The sequence below is a fragment of the Dipodomys spectabilis genome, unplaced genomic scaffold, assembly GCF_019054845.1.
Source record: "Dipodomys spectabilis isolate Male_0828 unplaced genomic scaffold, ASM1905484v1 ptg000125l, whole genome shotgun sequence".
Lineage (NCBI taxonomy): Eukaryota > Metazoa > Chordata > Mammalia > Rodentia > Heteromyidae > Dipodomys > Dipodomys spectabilis.
In genome coordinates this window covers 4,011,637-4,033,073 of record NW_024870802.1, presented here as the reverse complement: position 1 = coordinate 4,033,073, position 21,437 = coordinate 4,011,637, and the positions used below count along the sequence as shown (strand labels likewise).

Below are 21,437 nucleotides of genomic sequence, written 5' to 3'. Positions count from 1 at the left end.
TATCTTAAAACATCAATGAAAAATTCAACAGCCTGATAACACTGCGTAAGGACTAATGGCTTTTATTTCCATTGCAGTTGCTTTCAGAGACAGATAATTCCCTTTTAGATTTTCATGAGTTTGGCCCAGAAAACAGATACTTGACTCATTAAACATAAAGGAGCTGGAGAGGCCAAGAATACAGTAGATTCTGTATAAGGAGGTGACTTTCACAGCCATCAAAGTATCTTAGAGAAATGAATAGAATTTAAATTTATCAATCCCGCCACTCCATTTACAGACCCATAAGTCGGAAACTCTGAAACCCATCACAAGGGCCTGCTTGGGATTGGACATGGGGCTAAGCCTTGGGGCTAAGTGGCATCAATACTGCGCAGTAAACCAAGGGTGAGCCAGTCATTGTATTAAACCAAATATAAGCTGTCAATTGACAAATGCTATTGTTTCATCAAGGAAAGAATGTTTTACCATCCTAACCAGGGATGACTCTCCAAACAAAGGGCTGTATTAAAAACTTGGAATTTATATGTATATAAATGGCACAGAGAAACCCATAAAAAAAACTTTAAAAGATAGTGGGGAGGAGAGAGATGGTTAAAGAAGAATAATATCATTGGGGTAAATTTGGTCAAAGTACATTATATGCACATTGTTAACAATCATAATGAAACCCCCTTGTAAGTTTGATTTATGCTAAGGATTTTTTTCTTTTTTCTTTCTTTCTCTTTGTGTGTGTGTCTGTGTGTGTCTGTGTGTGACTGTGTGTCTGTGTCTGTGTGTGTATGTGTGCCAGTACTGAGGCTTGAACATAGGGTCTCATGCTCTTACTTTGCTTTCTTACTCAAGACTGGTCCTCTACCACTTGAGTAACACCTCCATTTCTGCTTTCTTGCTGGTTAATTAGAGATAAGAATCTCTTGGATTTGTCTGCTCAGGCTGGCTTCAAACCTTGATTCTCAGCTCTCAGACTTCAGAGAACCACCAGGCTAGTTCAGAAAACAACAACAACAAAAATGCCTTTCTAACCTACAGCTTTATCCTTAGGTCTGACATATAGCACACATCTACAGTCTAGACCATGGCACCATAAATGGTAAGGAACCAGTGTTGTTAAATGGAGAAGAATTAGGTTTGAGACTGATGCAGATGAGAAAATATGGCCAGGCAAGGGTGGAGAGGGAGGCGAGGAAGCCCTGAGGGAGAGGGAGGCCCTGTACTATGGGCACAGTACAGTTCTCCAGGGCCACTGTGTAATGTTACACTCCATTACCTGTCTAATTGCCGGGCCCTTCCACTAGGCTGTGAGTTCCTTGAGAGCATTAACTGTTCCTTGTTGCTCGGGCTAATGAGAGGAGGAGCCAGGATGGTGTATGGTAAGGGGGCATGGAGGGGACACCAGGGACACACTCTCTGCTGCCTGGACCCAAGCCACGTGAGCATCGGAGGATGACTCCTCACCTTCTTAACCATGTGTGAGTGCCTTCCCGCAGGCCTGCCCTGAGCTTCATCCCACGAGATAATTACATACACCCCAAGGGGAGTGTCATAAGGTCAGGTCTCCCAGGAGCCAGGGGATCTCTGGGCAAAGGTGCAGGTCCTCTTCCATGGTCCCTGGAAAGGAGGTTGGGGAGACTCCTGGGAGAACACGGAGGAGAAGCCATCCTCCTCCTGCTGTCGCCTGGTCCTCGGTCTTCCAATGCTAAACCTTAAGCGAGCTCACAGACCCAACGTTTGCCTTTTCCCAGGCCCTTGTAACTCAGGGACACGTTTTAAAATGGACTTAAAACATGAAACAAACACAGGGTTTCCATCAGTCCTCAGGATTCTATGCCTAGAATCCCCCCTTTCCCCACAGAGCCAAGCCCAGGCCTCAAGGAGTAGAATCCCCCCTTTCCCCGCCAAGCAAGCCCAGGCCTCAGGGGATGGATGTTCCTATCTTCCACCACTCATTTCAGGGGTTTCTCAGCCAACCCTGGTTCCTGGCAGAACACTGACGTCTCATGCACAGCTGCATTCCCTCTGGCCCTGCGTGCGGGGAGAAGGCAAAGCTTCCTGATCAAGGGCGCTGAGGCAGGAGGAGGCTGGGTGGAGAGAGAGGGTGTCTACTAGCTGCTGGCGAACCCAGGAATCCTGATGGGGTATTTGCATGCATCCTGCCAGTACAAAATCTAGAAGCACCATCTCCCCACTGAAATGCTGAGGGATTGGCAAGACGGCAGGATCCAGGAACTGAGGGGGTCCTAACGCACTGGGGGGTGTTTTCCTCTTCTTGCCTGTGGAGATGGGGGTGTCCTTTGATGCGCAAAGTCTCTTCAGAAGTGCTCTTGGTCTGATGTTCTATTGCATAGCAACTGGGTTCTTTTCTGATGCCGAGTCCTCCATGCAACCAGGTGTTCTCCAGCCATGCTGTGTCTCATATCATCTTCCCCTGGGTAGGGGGTCGGGGTGGGATCTCCCTGGCTGAAAGGTCCACGTCTCTAGGAGACGTTACTATATACACCCTGTGCCCAGCAAGAAATAGGCATGGGTTTGACTAACAAAGCTGAAGGCAAGAGCAGAACCTCAGGTAAGGAGAAAGACATGGAGACCAGATACGAGAGCCTTCATGGCAAAGGTGGGAGGCAGATAAAAATCGCTGACATCATGATTGGTTCAGGAGTCTGGGGCCATTTCCTTCCTCACTGTGGGGTTAGCTTTCCTACCCACCTCAAGGAGCCCGCTGCCCTTGTCTGAAAAATATGCTAACCAGCTCTTCTAAGAGCTGTCCGTAACACGGTGGCCTGAGAACTCAACAAAAGACACTTTGTGCGAGAACACGGTGTTCCCGGGGGTGGCAGAGTGGGCAGCCTAGGGAGCACTCATGGGCAGCCAAGGAACAGGCTGTGGCCGCAGCTCCAAACCCTCAGCATCCCGCTCAACTCCCAGCCCTCTGGGTCTCAGAATTTCCCCAGCAGGGAACAAGGCCACATGGATGGAGGAACCCCGCCTGGACAATTACCCAGGCTGCCCCTGTCCACAGAGACTGCAGCCACAGGAGGAACATGGTGCCCACCAAGGGAACATCTGAGAAAAGTGACCCCAGGAAAGTGTGTGTCACTTCTAGGAAACCTGGCAAGCCAGGTTTCTCCTCCTGGCCCAGCCTCTCTTCATCTTCCAAGCAGGAAGAGCATTGTACAGGGAGTCACTACCGTTCTCTCTCTCTCTCTCTCTCTCTCTCTCTCTCTCTCTCTCTTCTCTCTCTCTCTCTCTCTCTCTCTCTCTCTCTCTCTCTTCACTGTGATCAAAAGGATCACCTAGACACAGCAGGACAGCCTGGTCTCAGGAATCATTTTGTTCAGCTCCCTCCTCTTGTGCCCTGATTCTGAGTCCCAGAGCAAGCAGGTCCTTGGCCAGGCTGGCACACGGGGCACTGCAGCTTTCCGGTTGAGGTGAGGCACTGGGTGCACAAATACTGTGAATTCACCAAAGAGCCTTTTCTTGACTGGTTCCCAACTCCTTCTAAATCAGATCCTTTGTTCTTCTCATACCCAAAGGGGATGACCTAGTTATTTGTGTGATTTTTTTTAATGCCTGTTGCCCCATTCAGCTGCAGTTCCACAAGGATTCAGGATCTCTCCCTTTCTCCCCCCCCCCCCGCTGTGTCTCTCTGTCTCTGTCTCTGTCTCTGTCTCTCTCTGTCTCTCCCTGTCTCTCTCTTCCCCCCCTCCCCTCTGTCTCCAGTGCTGCACACAGTAGCTATCCCAAGGAGTCTCTATTCTCAAAGTCACCCTGTAAGAGAAGTATTGCATGCATTTTACACAGAAAGACTAGAGCTTTAGCTATCTGAAGAAAACGTGGAAAAGCAGGATTCAACTAAGACTTTAAGTGACCCCTTTCACCTTGTTCTATGCCTTTTCTAACAAAATTAACACCGTGACATGCCCTCAAGTTGGGAGCTTTGGTTTAGGGTTTTCTGAATGTTATATTCTAGAATCAAATGCTCCAAGACCATTCTCAAGAATAGCAGGAATGAGATGAGGAGAAAGAAACCCAGGACGTTCCTTTTAGGACTGAGGGTAGATAAGAGCAGGTCCCCCGCACAATTGTAGGCCTGCAGGCACCAGTGGCTAGAGAAGATACTAGTACTAGGGCTCAGGGGAAGATGATGAGGCTATGGACCAGAGGCTGGGGGGCATCCCATTGGGGAGGCAGACAGAGAGAAAAGGGATATTGAAAACTACCAGCGACTAAGGCAAATGCTTAGATTAGAGTCTAGGGAAAGCCTTGCCAGATAAAAAGAACAAGAGTCTGGAGATTAGACCTGACTGAATCTCAGCCTCCACATTTATCAGATGATGATAAGGCTATGGACCAGAGGCTGGGGGGCATCCCATTGGGGAGGCAGACAGAGAGAAAAGGGATATTGAAAACTACCAGCGACTAAGGCAAATGTTTAGATTAGAGTCTAGGGAAAGCCTTGCCAGATAAAAAGAACAGGAGTCTGGAGATTAGACCTGACTGAATCTCAGCCTCCACATTTATCAGCGTGAGCAACTTACTTCCTCCTTGGGAAGTAATTCAGTCTTCTGGGAAGACTAAGTAGATAAACCTGGCTCTGAAGGCTGATGGGGAAAAGCAGATGCAGAGAAAGGACAGATCTCAGAAGTGGTAATGTCTCAGCTCAGGATCTGCTCATGTTTGCACCACAGCCTGATAGCCTGCTAGGATCAATTACCCATAGGCTCAATTGTGAAAGGCTGTCATTCATTCCTTGTTCATGGTCTCGGCCCTCAGGATGGAATGAAAGCCCAAGCTCTGAGGTCTCCATTTATTGTGCTAACTTACACATTTTTCTTAAGTTGCAGTTTCCTCAACTGTTAAATGGGTTGGCACCACCCCCACCAGCTTGTTGTGGGGATCGAGTTCATCAGGGTAAAGCACTGGGAATGAGTGGAAAGTCAGACACATTCCCTACCTACCCAGGGCTGTCCATCTAGTGCAGGGGGTGGGCCCAAAATGAGCAAGCACAAGACAGCAAGATAGTAGCCCCAGAAGGAAAGTCCAGGTTCAAGGAACCCACCCTCACCACAGAGGAAGAGGACAGAATGACAGAGAGGCAGTCTCTTCGTTTGGCCAGACCTGGAGGAAAGGCATGGGGAGAAAGGATAAAATGTGATGCCATTTGGCCATGGTAGATCTAAAGTACTAGGAGAACATCCACATGGCGAGATGCAAATGAAGGAGGAGGAAAGGGGGAAGCAGAGAAGAGCATGACCTAGGCCATCCAGGTGCTGGCAATGGAGGAAATGTTCCCAAATGTTACCACGAGGTAAAACCCCTCCGTGGCACGGCCTCCTCTCTCCTTTAAAATCAAGAAGGGAGAAGAATTCCCTCTGATGAACTTCTCAGAGCTGGGGCTGAGGGGGCCAGGGAGGAAGCCCAGAAGAAGGAGAAAGAAGAGTCCTCAGTGTTCATCCAGGGAGAGAGAACCACATGGAACAAGCCCTGATCTTCTCCTACCACAGCTCACCATCTAGGTTCAACCTAGACATGACTGCTTGAGAATTCAGACACTGGATAGAGACAGGAATACACACAGACACCCAGCCTAAGGAAAATCATTGTTAAGAATACCAGAGTCTGGGCTGGGAAGGTGGCTCAGTGGTAGAGCGCTTGCCTTGCATGCCTGAGGCCCTGGGTTCGATTCCTCAGCACCACATAAGCAAAAAGAAAAAAGCTGGAAGTGGCGCTGTGGTTCAAATGGTAGAGTGCTAGCCTTGAGCTGAAGAGCTGAGGGACAGCGCCCAGGCCCAGAGTTCAGGCCCCACGACCGAACCCCCCCCCCCAAAAAAAGAATATCAGAGTCCCATCAAATTATTCTTTCCAACTCAACACTGAAATGAAATTGTTTCCACATTGTACCCTCCCCTCCTCAGCCACCTGCAGCCAGGCCTAATAATCAGAGAAGACAAAGTCAATTTCCATCTTCTTTGTAAGCAGTTAGATCCCTGTTGATCCAACATGAAGCCTAGCCCTTAACCAGCAATTGTGTCCAAATTCTTGGACACAAAGAGAGAAGTCACCACTGGGTTGGGAATGCAGTGGAGCTCAGAACTAGCATTACAGCTCAAACCCAGGCCTCACGCAAAGTGGGAACCAACTCAAAAATGAGGTGCTCTGCCCTGCTCTGCTGTTCTCCCTAGCCAACATCACAAGAATGAGATATAGGGATTCCAACCTCTTGAGAATGCTTTTCCAGAGCGATGTCCTTCTGGCCAGTCAGATTTACCAGCATTCCACGCTAAAGCAATTGGATTTGGGGTGGGGGTGTTTTGTTTGTTTGTTTTTTGGTTAGTGTCCAAAACCCTCACAGGGGAATTGAGAGTCTGAGATCAGGGTGATGGATTACATAAGAGCCAAAAGGGCCTGTAGGCCTCCGAGAAGGATTTCATGGGATATAAACAAATATAGATGTTAGAGCTGCATTCAAACATCCCTACACATCCCAAGATCTGCCCAACAGCCTGTTCTAGGTTTGGCATTGTCATAGAGTGCCAAGACTGAGAAAGTTCCTCCACCTGGGTTTGCCTCTCATGGGTTCCAATTTGCTTCTCTGGTCCTCCCTCCTCCTACCCCCCATAAGCACCCCAAGCCCCGACATATTCAGTACCTGGATCCTGGCTTCTGCAGGGTTTGAGGAATTACTTTCAATCCGTTGATTAGCAAAGCTGGAGAATCTGGAGAAGACAGCCTCTGGCTGTGGATGAATTAGAAGCTCCTCTGAGTGCCAGAGGCCTGAAGACTTTGGAGTACTTGGGCTGTAACCTCAGGGGGGAAAAAAATCCCCCTAACAGCAGCAAACACTCCCAGCAAAGTTTTGAAACACCACAAGAGGAAGAAAGCTCTTTCATCAAATAATAACCAGCTGGAGATAAGGCCTGGTAGGCTGAGGAAAGCCAGCCAATCACATGCTTCGTTCTGAGGGCAAGGACAGGCAGACCCAGGCTTCTGGCGTGAGTTTCCAGGCTTGTTATAATTTAATGATGCAGTGGGTGGTGTCGTTGTGGCATTGGTGGGGGAATTTTCTAACTGGACAGTGAGGCTCTGGGCTCAATAACCTCACTCTCAGTGGAGGGGCCAGGCCCAGGGGCTGTAGCTGAGTATCCTAAGTGGTCATGTGGGGCACTAGGCTCCCAGCCTGACTGTGCTTACTTTGCCAAGACTGTTCTTTCTCACTGCTGCTGGGAAGGGAGGCTTCAGCTAACTAGTGCTGGAAGCAGGAGGATAGTGAGTGTGTTTGACACGAGGTGGGCATCGCAATGTCTGTGATCCTGAGCAGGTCACCATGGAAAACCCTTAGGGACTTTGTGCTTGCATGTTGGAGATGCTTTCTGTGCTGCTTATGATTGGTAGAGATTAACATAGTTGCCTTTGGGCTTCTCTCCTTCCTCATCCTTTCCCAAGTTATCATTGCTCTTCGAGGAGAGATGAGATATTATAAGGCAATATTTATTTTAAGGAAGAATCCTCTAAAGCCCCAGGAGCTTCACATCTTGCCAACCCTAGGAACTGGTTAAGCGGGCTGCACAAGCTAGCTACAGAATTCCCTAGCTCCCCAGCAGGCTCATCCAGGCCCTAAAAAGATGTTATAAAACCCTTAAGTGGTATTGATAAATTAAAGCTAAATATTTAAAGGAACTGAAGGAGGAACCATTGTGATAGGAATAGTGAGATTCACTCAACAAATAGGCATTTCACTTCTCCTCTATTAGAGATTGTGGTCAATACTGGATGTACCCAGGTAAGGAAGACTCAGCTTGGCTTCTGGCCCTCATGAATGATATCCCAGCACTGGAGGGAGCAGCTAATTAAAGAAGTCCTTAGGGGCGAGCACAGGGAGCTTGTCATGAAGGATATAAACAGATCCAAAGAGACAAGGAAAAAGATTCCACCACAATGGACAGGAAGTGAACTAAGTCAGAAAGTTTAGCACCAGCAGTCACTGTTCCAACAAGCCTTATACAAGACAAGTAAAAGTCAAAGTTGTGTTCTCCACCTTTTTTCAAAAATGATATAAAATAGCTTCATTGAGGTAATTCATCTACCACCCAATTCGCTCAATTCCAAGTATACAATTCAATGACTCCTGGTACATTCACAGACTTATATAGCTCGCCATGAGCACAACCAAGTTCTAAAATAAATATTAAGTGAAGGATACACATGAGCATCCACTCACCAACCCCTTCTCCTCACTATCCCTCCCCCCAAGAAAGCTTTGTTCTCTTGAAGCAACCACTCATCCACTTTGGGTCTCATGGATTTGCCTCTTCTGGATATTTCATATCAGTAGAATCATAAACAGGAGTTGTAATAAATGACATTCCCAAGATGCATCTCTTTCCTTTCCACTGCTGAATAATATCCCATTGTAGGAATATAAAATTTGTTTATTCACTCCCCTGTTAAGTGGTTTTGAGTTTTTTGCCACTATGAATAATGATATTAGAGACTTTCATGTTCAAGTCTCTCCTTGTTTTTACCCACAAATTTACAAGCACATAGCCAAGATACAAGAAGGAAGCAAAATAGGTGAGAGAACCATCCACTGAAGAGCTTCTCTCCAGCCAGAAGGTATAACACCATACTGGTAGCTGAGCCTGATGTTGACACAAATTTTTACAGCACACAAAGCGTAGCTACACATTTGCTCCTCCCCTTAGCCAAGGCAAAAGAAAGATATTCTTTTTATTGGCACTTACTTCAAAGAGGAAGTCCTGGGAAAACCTGAAAGCATGAGTTCCTGGCTAAAAACCCACTCAGCCACAGAACCAGAAGTAAGTCCTATGTTCTTTCTCCTTCAGCTCCTCACAGAAAAGCAGCTGTTTAATCTTCTTGATTTTTGAGTTCAAGGTGGAAAACATTTCAAAAAAAGGAAAAGGCACAAAGGGTAAGTGGGCCAGCAAACAGTTGTTATGGTTGGGATTTAAATTATTTTGACAGAACACTCACACAGATGGAATATTTTGTCAGAAGGCCCAGAGATAGTGAGCCAGCCATTGCCAGTGTAAAAGCAGATATCATCTACTTCTAGACATAATCTTGTCTGTCTGGCTTGCTGCTTTCCAGCAGCTAAAGGAGGATGGTGCCTCTGCTTGGTTGTTGGCTGGATCACTTTGGTAAGAAAGACCCCAGGAACAGCAGGGAATTGCAATGGGAATCAGGAAACGTGAAAATCTGAAGATGCAGGAAAGGGTAGCTATAGGAAGAACCAAAGAGCAAAAGTAAACAGAAAATATGAGTGAAGTTCCATGGAAAGGCTAACCAGGTTTCCAGTTTGACCTGTGGTCAGGAATGTCTCCTTCCAACCCTAGAGAGAGGTCACTTGAACAAGTTGAGGCTAGGTAGAACAGTATAGAAAAACAAATAAATCTATCTGGGACTGAAGAGCTGTGATTGGAAGAGAATCCTCTGAGAGTCTCATCACCTGCCAGTCCCAAAGTCCACAGGCCTGGAAGAGCTCTCCAGAGAGGGGGCCTTGTCAGAAGTAGAAAGAGAAATCTCTCCCACGAGGGTGACAAGCAACCCAGATGCCATGGCCACAGGTCATCTTGCAGGTAGAGAATGGAGGACAGAGCGCTTCTCACCTGGGAAGAGACAACAAGGACTTGTGAGAATACCAGAGGACTGGGACCTTCAGACACGGACATCACACCATCTTCATTTGACTGCCCTTTTACTTGTTTGGGCTCATGACTTGCAGAATTTAGTATATCTGGCAAGTCACTGTAAAAAAAAAAAATCAAGACAAAACATCCCTTAGGTAAGGTCTCTGAGGGTACAGAATTGTCCCAAGCTCCTCTCAGAGTCATGGGTGGTCCTGGCTATATTGTAAAATCAATGAGTACCTTGGACTCTGCTCCCCATTCAAAGCACCAGAGTATAGCCGGATCAAGATTTTGAGCAGGGACAACATAGAACAAAAATTCATCTCAGTGGGTGGAAACAGCTCTTGGGACCCACTATGGTCAGGTCATGGATTGATGCCTCTTGGCCCCAATGTTTTCTTCTCCAAACACCAATAGGTTAGTGTGTGTGTGTGTGTGTGTGTGTGTGTGTGTGTGTGTGTGTGTGTGTGTGTGTGTGTGTGTGTGTGTATCCATTTCAGAGAATGAAAGAGCAGAGCTCATAAGTCAATTAACTTTCTTGAGCTCATTTATTTAATATGTGGTAGAACTGAGACTTGAGACCCCCCAAATTCATGACCTTTCCATTTCTATTTCTTGGTGGAACTTATAAAAAGAGTTTATAGGTTCCTTTCCTTTCTGGGTTTTTTTTTTTGGTTGGTTGTGGGTCTTGAACTCTGGGCCTGGGCACTGTCCCTGCGCACTTCAGCTCAAGACAAATGCTTTACCACTTGAGCCATAGCGCCACTTCTGGTTCCTTTCCTTTCTGTCTTCCAAGCTGCTACTTGTTTCCATTTTCCTTCAGCAACTTTTCTAGCACTACCAGAATCATCCATGTATGTTGCTATAGTACCTGTATACCTGTATACATCTAGATCCACACACATACATCCTTGTGAGAATGCATTGCTGCACATATATATATATATATGTGTGTGTGTGTGTGTATGTGTGTGTGTGTGTGTGTGTGTGTTTGCATTTAGCCAAGTGTGTCTGCCCTCAGAGAAGGGTATGAGTGGCTCCAGTTTTCACTTCCCTTAGACTGTCTATCCTCATATAGTTAGTTGGCTTGTGGTGTGTGTCTAATTCTGTCAGCCCCCCCACACACAAAAATCAGCTCTGTGACCAGGGAAGTTACCTTATTGCAAGCATTTCTGAAAACATTTTTTCCTGGGATGGGTTTTTTGCCCTGGAGGAGAATTTATGAGCAAGATTCCATTAATGGGGACATCCAACAGAGAGAACTTATTGATGTACATGGCATAACCAAACAAAACCTCTCTGTCATTGGGGCTGGCTCCACATGGCCTAAGGAGCGACCACACAGTCATGTGCACACACTGTCAACCACATCTGGGAACTGGCCACTAGATCACAAATTCACAGGCATCTGAGCACCAGGAAAGCTTGTGGTGAGAAAAGCAGCAGTGTAGCAGGGCAAATGGAGGGTTACAAAGGCATCTCCTCCCTCTAGTCAAATAACTGCTGTGAGAAAATGTAAGGTCTAGCTTCAAATATAAGATCTCTAGCTTCAAGGGAGATTGGAATTGTGGTTAAATGTGAAATAATTTTCTCCCAACTTGGCAATTGTTCAAAGAAATAAAATACTTCTCAGGCCTGATGGTCCACACAGATTTTCAAGATAAAGTCTGCCTGTAGGCAGCCAATTTATGTCCTCTAATGGGGACAAGATAAGCGTTTGTAGACATCTATTCACCAACACTGCAACCAAAGGTTCTAGACGAACTGGGAGAATCAGACCTCCAGTGGGGCATGTGGGTATCTCTCTCTCTCTCTCTCACTTCTTGTTCGCTTAGACTAGTCATAAAAATATGGCCAGAGAGGCCTGCATCAAAAACCTCCATGTACGTGATACACTAAGGGTTGCCCAAGAAACTCTAGAGGCAGAGCCCCAAATATGCATTTTAGCAAGACCCCTTCTCCTCAGTACACCAGAACTGTAGACTTAAATTGACTCTACCCAAAGGGCTTTGGGGGTTAAGATAAAGAAGCATTTGAGTATATTCTAAAACTCTGGAAAAATCACTGAGAATGACACTACTCAATTTAAAAAGACGGCTCCATTCCAAGTGCCAACCACTCATGCCTGTAATCCTAGCTACTCAGGAGGCTGAGATCTGAACATCATGGTTCAAAGCCAGCCTGGACAGGAGGGTCTGTGAGACTCTTATCTCCAATTAACCACCCGAAATCCAGTGGTGGAGCTCCGGCTCAAGTGGTAGAACACCAGTTTTGAGTGGAAAAGCTAAGGAACAGTGCCTAGGCTCTGAGTTCAAACTCCAATATCCCTTCCCCCTGACAAACACTCATAAAGGATGGCTCAAATTCATTACTATACATCCCAGAAGAATGTTTCTCAACCTGTGGTCCTGGCCCTGCCTTCATCAGAATTACTGTAGTGTACTGTTGAAATAGATTTTATAGGCCCCTTTCATTCACAATTCTTTATATATGTTGTAATCATAGTAGGAAATACAATTACACCTAGATTTTAGGCTAAGTACTTGATATAAAACACAGCTAAAGACCTGCAGAATAGAAAAAAAAATGTTCCATGAGTTCATAGTTGTTAAATTTGGTTGATAAATATATGATTCATTATATGATCATTATATGATTCATTGCTATATATTTTTTCATTTTTTTCTATATGCAATTTTCCATCTTTTTCATAATGACTAGGAATAGAGGACTTCCTGCTGTGGTATCCATCATGAATTACAGAGCATATCAAATACCTGGGTGCTGAATGAATGGCTCTACCTATTGTTTGTGCCTCCCATGAATATGATCAGGATATCCAAAGTCACCCTAAACCATTACTGCAGAAGAGTTGAGCACTCAGGATGTGTGTCTTTGCTGAGTGGCCTTATCATAGAATTCAAGGAGGCTTTCCAGCTGCTTGGCCAAATATAACCAGGAGGTGATGGGAACCCTGAACCAGAGCCTCACCAATGCCCACTGCTGAGATGCTCAAAGAACCCCAAGGGTAATGAGATCAATGAGGGTGTTCTTACGAGGACTACTGTCAAGGCCTTCAGGTGTTGAACAAGGAAGGGAACAAAAGTGGTGATGATGTTGCGGACACACTGCGTGAGAAGGTGACAGAGGGAAAAGCAGATTCAGGTGGCAGATCATGCGGACAGCAGTGACTGGAGAACTAAGAAGAGCCGGTCCACATCATGCTGAACAGCTGAGGAATTTCCCAGCATGCCCCGCGTCCATGCCATGCCCTGCATGAGAGTTCTGCGTGGCCCTCGAGGTTTCCTGGGTCCCCCTGTCACTGCATCGTTTCCCTGTGGTCTCTCTCAGATGTCTGTTCACCAAATAAATGTACTCTCTCTGCTACCTACCCCTCCCAACCCCCAAAATAAGTCACATAAGAATCCACACACATCTCTGTAGATTTGAGTGCTTTGAAAACAAACTATTTTGTATCTTTAAACGCTTTCAATATTGTAAGTGTATTTATAGTTACAAATAAGGTCACTGCACTGGACATTGCGCCTTGTACTTTGTAGGCGCTGAAAGGATGCCTACCGGGCAGAGGAAACCCGTGGGCACTGGGAAGGAGGAAATGGTGTGCAGAACACCTTGCACACATGCCTATTCAAACATTGCCTGGGAACAACTCACGCTGTCCTCCCCGGGTCTCTCTTTGAACTTCTTGGACGCATTGTTCCCAGCATCTCAGACTTCTCTATCTGCCTCCTCTTTCTTATTGCCTTTGCCATTAACTAACACATTTAGTCAGGCATGCATATCTGGCCTTTCCAAACTAGGTCCTCTGTTCCCTGGGGATGCGAACAATGGCACTCAGGCCTCTGTAGCCTCAGAGTCCTTGTGCCACAGAGCCTGGCCCAGGGTATGTGCACAAATAATGCACACCATTGCAGCCTCAGAGGAGCCCTGCCCAAGTCTTGCTCAGAAAACCTGCTACAGGAACATAATGGACTAATGGGCTGTCAGTGTGGCCCCTTTGAGCCCACTTTTCACTCCTGCCAAGGCCACATTGCTCCCAGGCTATTTTTGCTCAGTGGCTGCCCTTTCAGGGACACATGGCCCTGTACTGTGGTCCAAGACTTGCCTGCACCTACTCCCTCACCCCTGACCATGCACAAACAACCCTAGTAAATCTCCTAACTTTTCTTTAGTATCTGCTGCTTCTCAGAGAACCCAGTGTTGAACAAATTGATGTGCTTTCCCATTACTAATAACCCAAGCCTTCCATGTCTTGTTTCTTACAGATAAAACAAATTCAATTGATCTCTGCCATTACACTTAACGATTTGGTATGAAATTCTGGTCCCAAGACAAATTAAGGGCACATTATGCCAAACATTGCTTTATTTTTATGTTTGGTTTGGTTTGGTTCTGTGTGTATACCAACCTAACTATATTTCAACAAAATTTTATTTAAATAAAAATGAAGATGAGGACTAGATCTATGTTTGGAGGGGTGTAATTTTCTGACGCTTACCCTAGAGTCATGGTATTTTATGGTTAGACTAGATCATAGTTATCATGAGGTTCTGGGAACTCAGATCCTTCCTCCTATATTTGTGGCAGGCCTGACTAATGGATCAGGAAGAATCTTCTGTAGGGTCAAAGGTGGTTCCAGTATCCTCCTTCACACAGGGCCACCAATCAAGCTCATTGGGCTAGATAGCAATGTCTCTCACTTCCCATGATCTTGTTCAATTCCTATACCTCAGAAAACTGAGGCCAGCAATTCAGTAACAATAAATCCAAAAGTATTTGGAAATGCATAAAGCACATCAACCCAAGATATGCTGACTTAAAGCCAGTTGTTTAAAATATAATTTTAACAAAATGACCATGGTTATTTCCTGTAGCAAGAACACCTGGACCCAAAGTGCTTTTCTTTTCTTCATCTCCTGGAAGGTAGAAATTCGTTCTTTTAGCATGTACAAGTAAAGGTTTCCTGTGATTTTCTGCTGGCAGGAAGTAGACCTGTCTCCTTGGCTCTTGGCTGGAGTCCAGGAGGCAAAGGTATTCATTCCCACCCTGCTGGACAACAGAGGCTGGGAGAAGACCGTTTGTGATTCACTCCAAAGATATTCTACTCTCAAAGCAAAGATACCCAGTTCCTCTGACCAGATCTTCCCTTTGCATTTTGGAAAGGCAATACTGACATTTCCCTTCTCTTCTCAACTTGCTCATGAGAAAGATCAAAGCTTTCTGCAAAATATGCAGATACTCAGAATTGAGACTGTACTCTGCCACTCCTAGGAAGTCAAGTTCCCAGATAAATATTAAACTTGTGAGTCTTTGCCAACTCGGGGTCCACTCTCTCCTTTGGAGCTCCTCTGCTGGCAAGTCACATACTCCATAGTCATCCCTTACCCATGTTTTCCAAACAGCATAACCTTCTCTTTGGTGATATCCAAGCAACAATAATCCTGGACCACTTAATGCCATCAGTGTTGCTGCAGCAGGCAGAAAGTCTTCTCATCTCTGGGCAAAAAACTTATAATCTCAGCCAGCAGCACACATCTTCAGAGGAATTCACCTGGTTAGGGCCTTCTTCGTGGTTCCACATAGGTGTCCACCTTGGTGCCTGAAAAGATGTCTCACAGAAATCCCTTCCAGTCCTGGATGAACACTGCTCCAGAACAAAGGCCAGCTCAGGCCTGGGACATAGCATGTGCTGCATTTCTACAACATGGTGTTATCCACATTCCTCTACCACAAGTTCAGAATCGAAGAGACTAAACCTGCACTGGCCAAGGCTTCCAAATGACCTACAAACCATGAGAAGGAAGAATAGAGAATAGAGCTCCAAGCCAATATGAGTCTGAAAGTCCTAGTATCCACAGACTGCTATTCAAATCTGTATGGTTCTGAGCCACCTGCTTTACTTCACCCTAGGTATTTTCACCAGGCCATCTCCTTTCCTAGAATTTTTCTACCAGAATGTGTTGAAAAGAATGTTCTAGATTACAATGCTACAGAGCAGGTCACGATCTCTTTCCATAAGTGAAGCCTTTTCTGACTCTATATTCTTGCCAATTCCTTCCCCCTCCTCATCCTCGGCCAGCATCACTGTTCTCTGTACATTTCTTCGTTTTCTTCTGTAACAGGAAGCATTGTGAATCACTCTGTAAAACACTACAGCTGGTCATTGTTTATTATCTCTCAGCCTGTACTAAGAGGTCAGCTTCTTAACTGCAAGAATTTTTACATTTGTCTTGCTCATTGCCGTGTCCCTATCATTTAAAAGGTTGCCTGGCACAATAAACATTCATTAAATCCATTTAGTTAATAAACAGAGTAAGCACCTCTAAGAGGTCCAGTTTCTGGAGCCTAGCACAGGCCCCATCTTCTCCAGGCTCCAATGCGCTGAGACTCACACCATGGCTCGGCTCCCTCAGCCATCACTCATTTGTGTAAGACATTTGCGTTGAGCTCCTACTATGTGCCACATTAGACCCCGGCTGACAGGAAAACCAAAGGCCTCAATCCACAAAATCTTACAATGTGGTTTAGCATAGGAAAAGCAGCTCATTTAAGTTTCCAATTATTTCCTGATGATAGGATTTGTTTTCCTCTCCCAGAAAGGGAAAGAGGCTTACACTGCCTGAGGACCTACTATGTTCCCAGCATGTATCAAGTAATGGGAAGCGTCCAGGGTAGGCAGAGAGCACAGAGGGCAAGACTCAGAGGCTGAAGAGGAGCAGGAGCCATTGTCCATAGGAAAACAAAAGAATGTTGAAAGAGATGCAAATGAGCACTGGGCCTCATGTAAAGAAGCCCCATTGCACACTGGAACCCTGTGGTCCCAGGTATTTCATTCTCCTTTGAGAACATTACAATGCCACCAATAGGCACAGTAGTCCACAGGAACTCTTCATCTCTCATGGGCAAACATCAGTTGCTAAGCAATACAGGGGTCTTTGTCCTCCACTCCCTGAAGACCATGCTGACACCTCAGTACAGAAACCAATTATGATGTTTGTAGTAGTGTTTCCCCTAAACTTGAACTTGGATTTCATAGGCAAAATCATAGGAGTGATGACAAGCATACAAGAGTCCATTGATTTCCTTGGTCTATTCCTTCCATCTAGCCCTAGAATCATCTCCCAGTGATACTCTCCTCTCCTCTGCTTTCCCTCCCTGCCAGGCCCACCTCCTCATGGAGCCCAACCATTGGCTGTCCCCAGGCCCACCTCCTCATGGAGCCCAGACATTGGCTGTCCTCATTCTTCTCTTGCTCAGGTGACTTTATGCAATTATCATGAATCCCAAAGTCCATGAGGTTCCTGTAGTCACTAAAAGGCCTTGACTTCTAGACCTTTGGCCTCTCCTAGGCAGAAGCCAACAAGCTGGCTTCTTGGCAACTCCTCCCCCATCATGCTGGTCCCCATCACTGAAGATGGATTGAGCCACAAAAAGACATGAACCTAAGACACCCATTGAGCAACTGGCTTTCATCTGGTGACTGCAGATAACAAGGCAGAGGTCAATCATCCCTGCCTCCAACCACAACCACCACTCAACTGCTGTCAAGGATAACTGCCTGGCAAGGACCTGATGGGTTTTGGAATCACAAATAGGCCAAATCAATTTGTTCTGAAGACTCATTGGGTAACCAGGCACTTTTTATGTGCCAGATCATGAGGCTCCCTGCTGACCTATAGCTTAGCCAGATAGATAGGAGGACCAGTCCCTCAATTATAAGGATCTGACTGATCACATCCCACTTGCAATCATGATGGGAACACATGAGCCTTATCACTTTCAAATCTTTCCAAACATATTCTTTCAAAAATGCCAGTATATCACCAGAGTGAGCTACATTGCTAATAACAGTAATATAAGTGATAGATGACAGAAAGCTGGAAAGCTGATTTTTTCAATCAAAGTTCTTCAGTGTCATTTTGACAGCTTTGCTTAACAAGTTGAAAAACAAATGTTTTGCTTTTGGAGATTCTTTTTTTTTATTGTGAAAATACTGTACAGAGGGGTTACAATTACACGGGCAAGATCATGAGTACATTTCTTATCAAGCTTTGTAGCTTCCTCCTTTGTTTCCCCTTCCCATCTCTTCCCATCCCTTCCCATCCTCCCCCTGCCCTCCCACCCAATCCTACTCCCCGCCCCCACACCAAAGTTGTAAAGTTCGTTTTTCCACATAACAATTTGTACATCTCATTGTTGAAATGGATCCACCTGTATCCCTATTTAAACCATTTGTTTTTTCCCTTTCCCTCCACAAATTATACCAACATCAAATACAGTGAAAGTAGGGGTTATACCATGGAGGAGGGACCATACAAAGCAACAAAGAAATAATCTTATAAATGTGTTAGAAACAATCACCTGAAAGAAAAAAACATTTGAATCTTTATCTTGGGGTTCATTTTGCCTAACATCAACTTATCTGACCTTTTCTGCTTGTCTCAGACATATACTAGTTATTGCAAATAAGGGAAACCATGGGACCTAAGTTTCTTTGGGCCTGGCTTACTTCACTTAATATAATTTTTTCCAAGTTTTTCCATTTCCTAACAAATGAGGCAATGTCATTCTTTCTGGTGGAGGCATAGAATTCCATTGTGTATATATACCACATTTTCTGGATCCATTCATCTACTGAGGGGCCTCTGGGTTGGTTCCATATCTTAGATATGGTAAATAATGCTGCAATAAACATAGTCGTGCTGGTAGCTTTAGTGTGGCCTTGTTTGTGATCATTTGAGTAAATGCCCAAAAGTGGGATTGCTGGGTCATAGGGGAGCTCTATATGGAGTCTTTTGAGGAACCTCCATACTGCTTTCCAAAGTAGTTGAACAAGTTTACACTCCCACCAACAATGCAGTATGGAGATTCTTTAAAGACATCCAAATCCAGAGTCTCAGAAATCCTAATCCAACTGGGCGCTAGTGGCTCAGCCTGTAATCCTAGCTATTCAGGAGGCTGAGATCTGAGGATTGTGGTTCAAAGTCAGCCTAGGCAAGAAAGTCCATGAGACTGGGACCTCCAAGCAAGCACCAAAAAGCCAGAAGCAGAGCTTTGGCTCAAGTGGTAGAGTGCTAGCCTTGAGCAAAAATGTTCAGTGACAGTGCCCAGGCCCTGAATTCAAGTCCTAGAACTGGCATAAAAAGAAAGAATGACAGTAAAAAGAAAGGAAGGAAGGAAGAAAGGAAGGAAGGAAAAAGGAAAGAAAGAAAGAAAGAAAGAAAGAAAGGAAGGAAGGAAGGAAGGAAGGAAGGAAGGAAGGAAGGAAGGAAGGAAGGAAGGAAGGAAAGTAAGAATCATTATCCACAGTTATAAACAAAAAAATCAAATCACTAACATTAATTGGGCATCTAAATTTCACAAGGCTCTATGGTGAGGTTTGGTACACACAAGTACCCAGCTCAGTCTTTGATTTACAGATGTTGAGTTGGCCATTGTATTAGTCTATTTTCTGTTACTATAATAAAACACTTGAGTCAGGGTATTATATAAAAAATAATTTTTTAGCTATCATTTGTGATGCTAAAAGTCTAATATGAAGGAATTCCACCTGTGAGGGAATTAGTCTCTGGTGAGGGTCCCCTGGTTCCTTACAGCATGGCAGGGAAGGGAACCAGCCTCTTGCAAGAAGGACCACGTGAGGGATGATCTCACTGTGTAACAACAATCTCTCAAAAACTAACTATGCAAGAACAGCGTTAGGCCCCATTCTGAGGGTAGCACCCTGGTGACCTAATTACCTAGTACTGGGCATTTCCTCTTAATCATTCTATTAACTCAATACCACTACCCCAGGGGCCAAGCTTTCAGCACAAACATGTATCCAAACCTTACCAGTCACTAATGGAGGACTGAGGACAGAGAAGTTTTCTGGTTCACATACTAAGAGGTGAGTGGAACCGAGCCAGATGTTGCAAACCCCAATGAAAATGAATGTCTGAAATGGGAACCATGCTGGATTTATATATATCATTGTGAACATGGCCCCCAAAAGTTCAGATGTGAGATTTGATCATTGGTAAGATACATGGAAGACTATAGGACAGATATGACAGATGCTGGATTTGATTAAATGTCCTGCATCTATCTACAATTCGTTTTGGGAGTACACAGCTGCAAGAAACAGAAAATGCCTGAAGCTTAACTTAAGCAGCTATAGACATATTCTACTCATTCACCAAGAGTTCTAGAGGTTGACAGCCCTTAACAAGAGAGGTTGCTATGGAAACCATCCTAAGTGTCTCTCTTCCTATACTGTCCTTTGTTCTTATGTTTGCAAACTTGCTGCAACATTCTGGACAATGTGTCCATATCCCAAGAAAAAGATAAAAGAGAAGTGTAAAGCCTTCGCTTTTTGAGTTGCTGTGTTTTTATGAAAGGTGGCTTCATCAGCCACACTGGCCAGAATTAACCACATGGCTATGGGCAGCCACAAAGGACAAAATACCTGCACATTGCAGGCTCCATTTAAAAGAAAAAGCAAGGAAGACAGTTATGGAAACAGGTTTCACAAGACCCATTGCATCTGCCAAACGCCACATAACAATCTGCAATAAATGTCCACTTGACTTACTATGGCTGCATTCCAAGTCTATTTCTCTAGCCTCAAAGAACATGCAACAAGGCCCTGTGTTTTTGTTTGTTTGTTTTTAATCAATCATACTACAGTCTCAAGAATATATTTTAAGGAATAATTATATGCACATCTTGTAGTGACTGTTTCTGAGTAGTAAAATTATAGGCACTTTTTTTAGTTCTGTGCTAACTTTTGCTTTGCTTTATAATGTTCTATATTAGAAGTCCATTATTTTATAGTAAGTAAGCAAAAAATGTTTTTCTGCAGAATGTTCATGCTTGGTGTATTTGGTAGTGTATACCTGCAATCCCAGTACTCAGGAGGCTGAGACAGTAGGACCAAGAGTTAGTTACAAAGGGGACCCTGTTTCAAAAGCAAAGTTTTTTTGACTGTTTATGCTATAACATCATGGACCAGCCATGTATATGGGATCTTCCCAACTTATATAAAGAGATGCAATAAAGCAAAGCCTGAGGAGTTGTTTTTGGCCTTCCCAGTGATGGTTCTACACAGACTATGGAAGAGAGACTGTCCTCATTTTCTTTCCTTTTGATGTTTAAAAGTTGATCACAATTTTCAAAAGAAACAACAAATAGCTTTTGTAGGTGAAGCAGTGCTCAGCTCTAAGAGAGAAGAACAGTCCTTGGGAATAAAGTAAATATCGCACTTCCCCCCACTTCCCTCCTGCCAGACAGTTTCTGCTGAGAAACACTAAACCCCCTTAACATTCTTAAGAGGATTGTCAAGTCCAAGGCCAGAGTCCTACATAGAGGGCTGTTTGTTCCTTCTGTAGAGTCAGCTGTGAAATGCCGCTCATTGTTCCGGCAAATATGGCCGCTGGAAGGGGCCCTTTCGTGCCTCGTTTCTTCCCAGGGGACTGGGAACAGAAAGACAAGACGGTTCCTTTACCTTTCAGTGGCCCCATCTACATTTTCACAAATCCAGCAACCATTTTCTTTGTTTTGTTTCTCTTCCTTTGTTTTTGTTCTTTTCTTTTTCTCTTTTCATGTTCCCTACTTCCTATCCAGTAATCATTCTACCTTCTCCCAGAAAGCAAGAGGCCATCTATAATTCTAAACTTGCTGAACCAATAACCACCCTGCCAAAGGCCTAGTCACAGAAGACAGCAGATGCTCTATGAAGAGTTTGCATCAGAGGCAGAGCAGCACTGAAAGACTTATACAGGAGCAAGA

The 21,437-nt window shown here is 44.9% G+C and overlaps 1 protein-coding gene across 1 annotated transcript in view; it reads right to left on the bottom strand.

The window, feature by feature from the left end:
- Positions 1-6,966, bottom strand: part of Gpam (glycerol-3-phosphate acyltransferase, mitochondrial) — a 67,782-nt gene extending 60,816 nt beyond the window's left edge. The window contains exon 1 of the mRNA XM_042689662.1: positions 6,650-6,966. The gene's annotated coding sequence lies outside the window, so the exon portion shown is untranslated. The remainder of the gene's footprint in view (positions 1-6,649) is intronic.
- Positions 6,967-21,437: the final 14,471 nt, after the last annotated feature.